The sequence below is a fragment of the Vipera ursinii genome, assembly GCF_947247035.1.
Source record: "Vipera ursinii genome assembly, chromosome: 5".
NCBI classification, from domain to species: domain Eukaryota; kingdom Metazoa; phylum Chordata; class Lepidosauria; order Squamata; family Viperidae; genus Vipera; species Vipera ursinii.
The window spans coordinates 58,915,988-58,923,102 of record NC_139518.1 but is presented as its reverse complement, the minus strand read 5'-3'; the positions used below and the strand labels follow the sequence as shown (position 1 = coordinate 58,923,102).

Below are 7,115 nucleotides of genomic sequence, written 5' to 3'. Positions count from 1 at the left end.
TTGAGTTTTAGCTTCAGGATCTGGCCTTCTAAAGAGCAGTCAGGGTTGATCTCCTCTAGGACTGACCGGTTTGATCGCCTTGCAGTCCAAGGAACTCGCAGGAGTCTTCTCCAGCACCAGAGTTCAAAGGCTTCAATTCTTTGGCGCTCAGCCTTTCTTATGGTCCAACTTTCACTGCCATACATTGCAACTGGGAAGACCATAGCCTTGACTATACGCACTTTTGTTGACAGGGTGATGTCTCTGCTTTTTAGTGTGCTGTCTAGATTTGCCATGGCTTTCCTCCCGAGGAGCAAGCGTCTTTTAATTGCTTAGGCGGTAAGAATCGGCAAAATAAAAAATAAAAAATGGGTGTGCGTCTGCGTGAGTTTAAAAAAAAAAAAGGACGGGTGTCTTTTTCTCACCCACGGCTGTTTTTGTGGTGCCGCTTGGAGGCGTTTTCCCCACGGAGCGCTCCTTTAAAGTTGCGGGGAGCAAGGGCGAGCGAACCCCGACTTCTCGTCAACGTCTATGAAGCGCGAGGGGAATCGCTGCGCCGCCCGTGATTGGCAGAGGAACCGTCCAGGAAATGGCTCAGGTTTCAACTTCGGGGGAGGGACCAAGCGAAGCCGAGGGAGGAGAGGGAGGAAAAAAGGGGGTTGGGGAGTTGATAAAGCTTTGGAGTTCGGGTGGCCAGAGGATTCTGAATGGATCCCGAATGATCGGGACTCGAAACATCTCTTATTACGTCCTCGCTTTTGGAAAGAGGAGGAAAGTTTGGGAATACGGCCGTATTCTTCTCCCTCTGGATCCCGGACTGAAGCGCGGAGAACAACGAGAGAGGGAAAAAAAAAAAAGTTTTGGGTTGTTTTTTTTTTTTGATACTCTCGCTTTTCGTCTCTCTCTCTCTCTCTTTCGTGACTGTTTGAAAATTTAATTCTTTTTTGTCTTTTTTTTAAAAAAAAAAACAAAAAAAAAGCCTTGAACGCTCCTTATACCATCCCCTTCCACCGTCTGCCCCACGGAATTTTGGAGTGGGGGGAAAGAGGGGAAGAAGGGGTTTGAGGCGCGGGGATGGAGGTGGTCGCCGCCGAGTCCCCCCGCCCGGGTTTGGGACTTCGGACCGACGTTTTGGAGCGCCCGAGCGTGGAATAAAGTCGGAGGCGATTGTTGTGGGGTTTTTTTTTCTTTTTTTTTCTTTTTTTTCTTTTTTTCTTTTTTGTGCAAAAAGGTTGTTTCTGTCTCCCGCTCCTCCTCCGGATAGCCTGTCTTCATCGCCGCGTCCGTCCAGTACACACGCCTGGGCAAGGGAATAAGCAGATCGTTTCCCTCGGAGCCTTTTCATATAAGGTAATTGGACCAGGCTTGGCTGGGAGATGAGAGGCGCACAGCGGCCGGGGGAAGGGAGGCGGAGAAGAGGGGGGGTCGGGGCGGGGGGAGTCGGCTGGGCAAGACGGCGTAATCCCCTCGCTTTCCAAGCTCGGAAAGAGCACGGAGCCCTCCAACTCTTTCTTTGCTAAACTCCCCTCAGCCCGCTTCCCAACAATTACTTTGCGCTCGGGGAAAGGGGGAATTTGCAACGTGCGGGTTGTTGGTCAACATTTGCAAGACGGTACATAGTTGTGCTTTTTTTTTTTTTTTGCCCGGAGCGGGGAAGGGTGGGAGGTGGGGGGGTGGGTGGGCATCCGGAGCAGTGTCGTTCCAAAGTTTGGCACTTTTGTCAAGTTTTATTTTATTTTTATTTATTTTTGAAACGAGTTCTGTAGCTTAGGTGGGTGAAATTGAATAAACCAGGTGCGGCCCTTACCCTGGTGGGCTGAGCTGGCGCCCCCCAGTTTTGATCCGTCTGACGTGATGGAGTGGAGGCGCTGCTTCTTTGGAGGAGCCGCCTTCGGTTTCTGACAGGTTCCTTCTTCCCTCTCCCTCCTTTCTTCCCCCCCCCACGCCCCCTCCCCCGCCTAGTCAAGCTATTTTAATCCCTTTCTAAACGACGCTAGTCCTGAGCGAGGTTTCACGATGATGTGGTTTGCGTGGAAAAGTTTCCGAGGAAGTTAAAAAAAATAAATTGCCAGGCGTACTCAGTTCGACGGGAATCGAACTCTGGGTGGGTGGGGAACGAACGTCTGGCTGCGCGCTCTTCGCTGCTTCCCCAGTTCCTATAGCAGTTCGAACTAGAATCTTTCCTGGTTCTCTGCCTTTTCAGGGTGGATGCAAAAATCCTGTCCGATCTTTCTGCCCTTTACCTTAGCAGCCCTTGAATCTGAAAAACCCCATTATGCGAACTCCTAATCTTCATAGCGTTAGAGTTTTCCTTGGTGCTCTGTGAGCTTGCTTGTTTTCTTGCAGACTAGTTCTACTACTAGCACTGATGTTGTTACCTAGTTTGGGTAATGAAACATCTGTCCACCCTGAGCTATCAATATTCTTCGTTGTTAGTTTTCTCTCTGCTAAGTATATCCTAAAACCTGTTGTAGTAATACCTCCTGTAACTGTGGCTTAACTAAATTCCTAAAACCCGTTCCAATGCTGGTTTAACAGAGAAGGTTGGAAGTACAAGTAAACATTTTTTTAGCCTATGCCAAGTTCTTCCCTGCCCCCCACTCCAATTTATGAGTGGCCTCAAGGGACAGAATCCTGGCATCATGTTTTTAAAATGCTGAAGACCCATCCTGATCCCTCTGGTAATGTTCCAGATAATGAAATATGCACGGCATGTTGTAGTAAAATAATAATAATAATACATTGCCAATTATCATGGTTGAAACAGGATCTGAACTGTAGAGCTCCAATTTGCTTGGCATAATGTTAAAGGACTTTGATTTGAAGAGAAGGGATTTGAGAGGAAGAAATGGCCATGGCTTCTGCGGAGCAAGTGGCTGCATCAAATTACATGAGCTCTGCATATGTCATACTTACATGTTCATAAATTCTTTTACTTATTGCGCAGAAGACTCAACTAGGAAAAATGATAACACATGGAATCCTTTAGTGAATGCTGCAACAGTATGTGTATCAAGAGCAAAGATTTACATGGACTTAGTGGAAACGTGATGTAGTACTAGTGAAAACCAAAAGTACAAGAATTTATCCTTGAAAATCTTTACTATTTTAGGGCTCTCCTCTTTTCTTCCTTTTGGTTACATTTCAGAATTTAAGGAGAGAGAGAGAGAGAGAGAGAGAGAGAGAGAGAGAGAGAGAGAGAGAGAGAGAGAGAGAGAGAGAGCCTCTCACATACCCAATTGCTGATATTTCAATATATAAAAATGTCCTTTCAAATAATGGGCCATTATTTGGTTGGTATGAAGCACCCTCCAATTTCAAACCTCATTGTCTTCCTTGTACAAATCCCTGTAAATCTTCTACTTGCCTTTACTCATTTTCATTTGAAAAGCCTGTTTGGTTTGAATAGGCTGCAATAAGCAGCCTCAGTACTCTTTTGGAATGTCAATTAAAATGCAGATTTTTCTCTCTGATCCATAGACCTCTTGGGAGACACACAGGCTAGTCCTGCGGGTGGAGGTGGGAAAGTGACTGAAAAGAATTTGGACAATGCAAAACTATTGACGCTGCTGGGCTGTTTTCCCAAATAACCTTCCAGAATTAATGTTTAATAGTTGATCACTTTGAAGATTATAAGGCAGAAAGGGAGAGGGGCCCTGCAATCAGCTCCAGCGTCCCATCAATTAATTGCTACCTGGTTAATTGGTTATGGGGCACTGATACATCAATGCACATATTTTACTGCATACTTAATGCCCAATAGGACAGATAGGCTGGCATATTGATTTAGACAACATGCCATCTCCAAATTACAACCGCTCTGGGGACTGATAAACATCACACACATAACAATGGGATAAGAGTAAAATGAATACTTTGGCTTCAATTTAATTACTGCCAATCTAGAACAAGTACTACTTGTTTGCTTGTGTTTTTTTTAAAGAAAAAAAATGCAGAGCTTACAGCTTTAAGAAATTTGGTATGACTCCTGACCCCCCCCCCCCTGTTTCCCCCTTCTCCCCCCCCAATACTTGTCACTTTGGAAAAACTCTTTGGGCTGGTATGTGAAGAGGTAAAAATTGACTTGATGAGCGGGGTGGCAAGGTGAGCCATCAATCATGGGTGGCTAACAACTCCGCCCAGTATACGCCTGAGAGAAGAGACAGAGTTCCCTTTCAGAAGGAAAAATAAACACCATGTGAGGTTTTTGCTGAGCCTGAGACTCCAAAAGGGATTATGCTATTGTAGTCAGGAAGCCAGAATTGTGAGGGCCAAAAAAGCATGCTGAGGCTGTATTCCAAACATTGGGATGGAGGTCCGTAATTACTCAGGATAGGCAGTCTCTCGCTATAAGATCATTTAGTAGCAGTGTCAGCAAGGTGGGCTGGATAAATAGTTTGGTTTTATTTTTTTCACCTGGGCCTTCTTCAAGATAGGCTCATTCACTTTGGGAGATGAGAATGGGATTCCATAAATTGGGAGAGGGAGGTACTAACTAAGGTGTGTTGGAAAAAGAGTGAAGTAATTAAATCTGACTTTGATGTGAATTTAAGAAGGAATAATTGCTTCCAGTATCTGGAGAACAAAAAGCTGCTTTTGTTAAGAGAAAAAAGAGTAATTGAAATGAGGGTTATCTGGGTCTGCTAAGAGCTGTTTATAGAACCACTGAATCCAGAATTGGAAAAAGCTGTTTAAGAGTCCATCAAGTCTTACTCCCTGCTCTGGACAGCAATCCAAATCAAAGCATCCCCGACAGATGGCTCTCCAACCTTGTTTCAACAAATTGCTCTAACTGATAGGGGGGTTCTTTCTAGCATTCAAATAGAATCTGCCTACCTATAATTTAAATCCATTATTCTGTGTTTTCGCTGTCTGTCCGCATGTGTGTTAGAGAAAACGTGTTAACTTTCTTCTGTATTTCCAGGAACTTGAAGAAAGCTATTCTATTTGTTTCTTGCATACTAGACTCTTTCCGTTTTAACAAACACTTAAGACAGGTGCCATATACAGCTGTCACCCTTTCCTGTTCTCAAACCTAAACATGCCTAATTCCTTCAGTATTTCTCTTCATAGGGTGTAGGTGCCTTGATTATTGCTTTCTTTGCATTCCCTGAATTTGTCCCAGTTCAGAAAGTGTGCTCAGAACTGGACAAAGTACTTAAAGTAAGGCCTGACCTTTGCAGAATAAACTCACCCATCTCTCAAGTTCTGCAGAACATATAATATAGAACACTCATTGTTGCAATGACTGGCACTCTTGATTTCCACTGGGTTCAATATCTTGTTTCTTCTTAGGAAGACCATGTTAAAGACTGCAGGTGCTGGAAGTGTTTAGAAGTTTTTTTTTACACAGAAGGCAATTCTGCATGTCAATTGTCAATATACAACTGCAGAGGTTAAATTGCTTCCTATATCCTTTTCATGGTACACTACATATTTCCTAAATTTCTTTATGCTTGGAGAAATTTTATGGCTAGAGAGACTGATTCAGTCTCATCAGGCTAGAAACAAGACTGTGAGTTCTAGTCCCATCTTAGCCCCCCCCCCAACCCACCTCACCACATAGGAGGTGGAAAGAGGCTTAGGTATGCTCAACATCCCCTTCATGGATTACTGCCTTGTCATGGCGAAGGGGCTTGCGTAATTCAATGAAGCTATGAGCTATGCCGTGCAGGGCCACCCAAGATGGACAGGTCATAGCAGAGAGTTCTGACAAAACGTGATCCACTGGCGAAGGAAATGGCAATCGACTCCAGTATCTTTGCCATGAAAACCCCATGGACAGTACCAAAAGGAAAAAAGATATGATGCTGGAAGATGAGCCCCTCAGAATGGAAGGCATCCAATATCCTACTGGGGAAAAGCAGCAGGCTAGTACTAGTAGTGCCAGAAAGAATGAAGCGACTGGGCCAAAGCTGAAAGGGATACAATCCCCCAAATGACGGAATGATCTCAGTTCAAATCCAAGGCAAACCATTCAATATCACAGTAGTCCAAGTCTATGCCCCAACCACCGGTGCTGAAGAGGCTGAAATTGACTGGTTCTATGAAGCCCTACAGCACCTTATAGAACTAATACGAAAAAATGATGTCCTTATCATCATAGGGGATTGAAATACTAAAGTAGGAAGCCAAAAGATAACTGGAATAACAGGAAAGTTTGGCCTTGGAGTACAAAATGAAGCAGGGCACAGGCTGATAGAATTTTGTCAAGAGAATACGATGGTCATAGCAAACACTCTTTTCCAGCAACCCAAGAGACGGCTCTACACATGGACATCACCAGACAGTCAACACAGAAATCAGATTGACTATGTGCTCTGCAGCCGAAGATGGAGAAGCTCTATACAGTCAGTAAAAACAAGACTAGGAGCTGACTGTGGCTCAGACCATGAGCTTCTTGTTGCAAAATTTAGGCTTAAACTGAAGAAAGTAGGGAAAAGCACTAGGCCACTCAAGTATGAACTAAATCATATCCCTGACAAATAAACAGTAGAGGTGACAAACAGATTTAAGGAATTAGATCTGATAGACAGAGTGCCTGAAGTACTATGGATGGAGATTTGCAACATTGTACAACAGGTAGCAACTAAAACCATCCCAAAGAGAAAGAAATGCAAGAAAGCAAAATGGCTGTCTGAGGAACCTTTGCAAATAGCTGAGGAAAGGAAGGAAGCGAAAGGCAAGGGAGAAAAAGACAGATACAACCAATTGCATGCAGAATTCCAGAGAATAGCTAGAAGAGATAAGAATGCCTTCTTAAATGAACAGTGGAAAGAAAGAGAAGAAAACAATAGAATAGGGAGGACCAGAGATCTCTTCAAGAAAATTGGAGAGATGAAGGGAATGTTTCATGCAAAAATGGGCATGATAAAGGGCCAAAATGTCAGGGACCTAACAGAGGCAGAAGAGATTAAGAAGAGGTGGCAAAATTACATAGAACAACTATACAAGAATGAGCTTAACGTCCCTGATAACCACGATGAGGTGGTTACTGACCTTGAGCCAGACATCCTAGAATGTGAAGTGAAGTGGGCCTTAGAAAAGCTGAGCAACAAGAAAGCTAGTGAAGGTGACAGTATTCTAGCTGAGCTATTCAAAATCTTAAAAGACGATGCAGTAGAAGTGCTACACTC

At 44.0% G+C, this 7,115-nt stretch overlaps 1 protein-coding gene across 4 annotated transcripts in view; it reads left to right on the top strand.

The window, feature by feature from the left end:
• Positions 1-377: 377 nt before the first annotated feature.
• FGFR2 (fibroblast growth factor receptor 2) overlaps positions 378-7,115 on the top strand; it is a 121,522-nt gene continuing 114,784 nt past the window's right edge. For all 4 annotated transcript variants that reach the window (XM_083364520.1, XM_083364518.1, XM_083364519.1 and 1 more), the window contains exon 1: positions 378-1,329. The gene's annotated coding sequence lies outside the window, so the exon portion shown is untranslated. The remainder of the gene's footprint in view (positions 1,330-7,115) is intronic.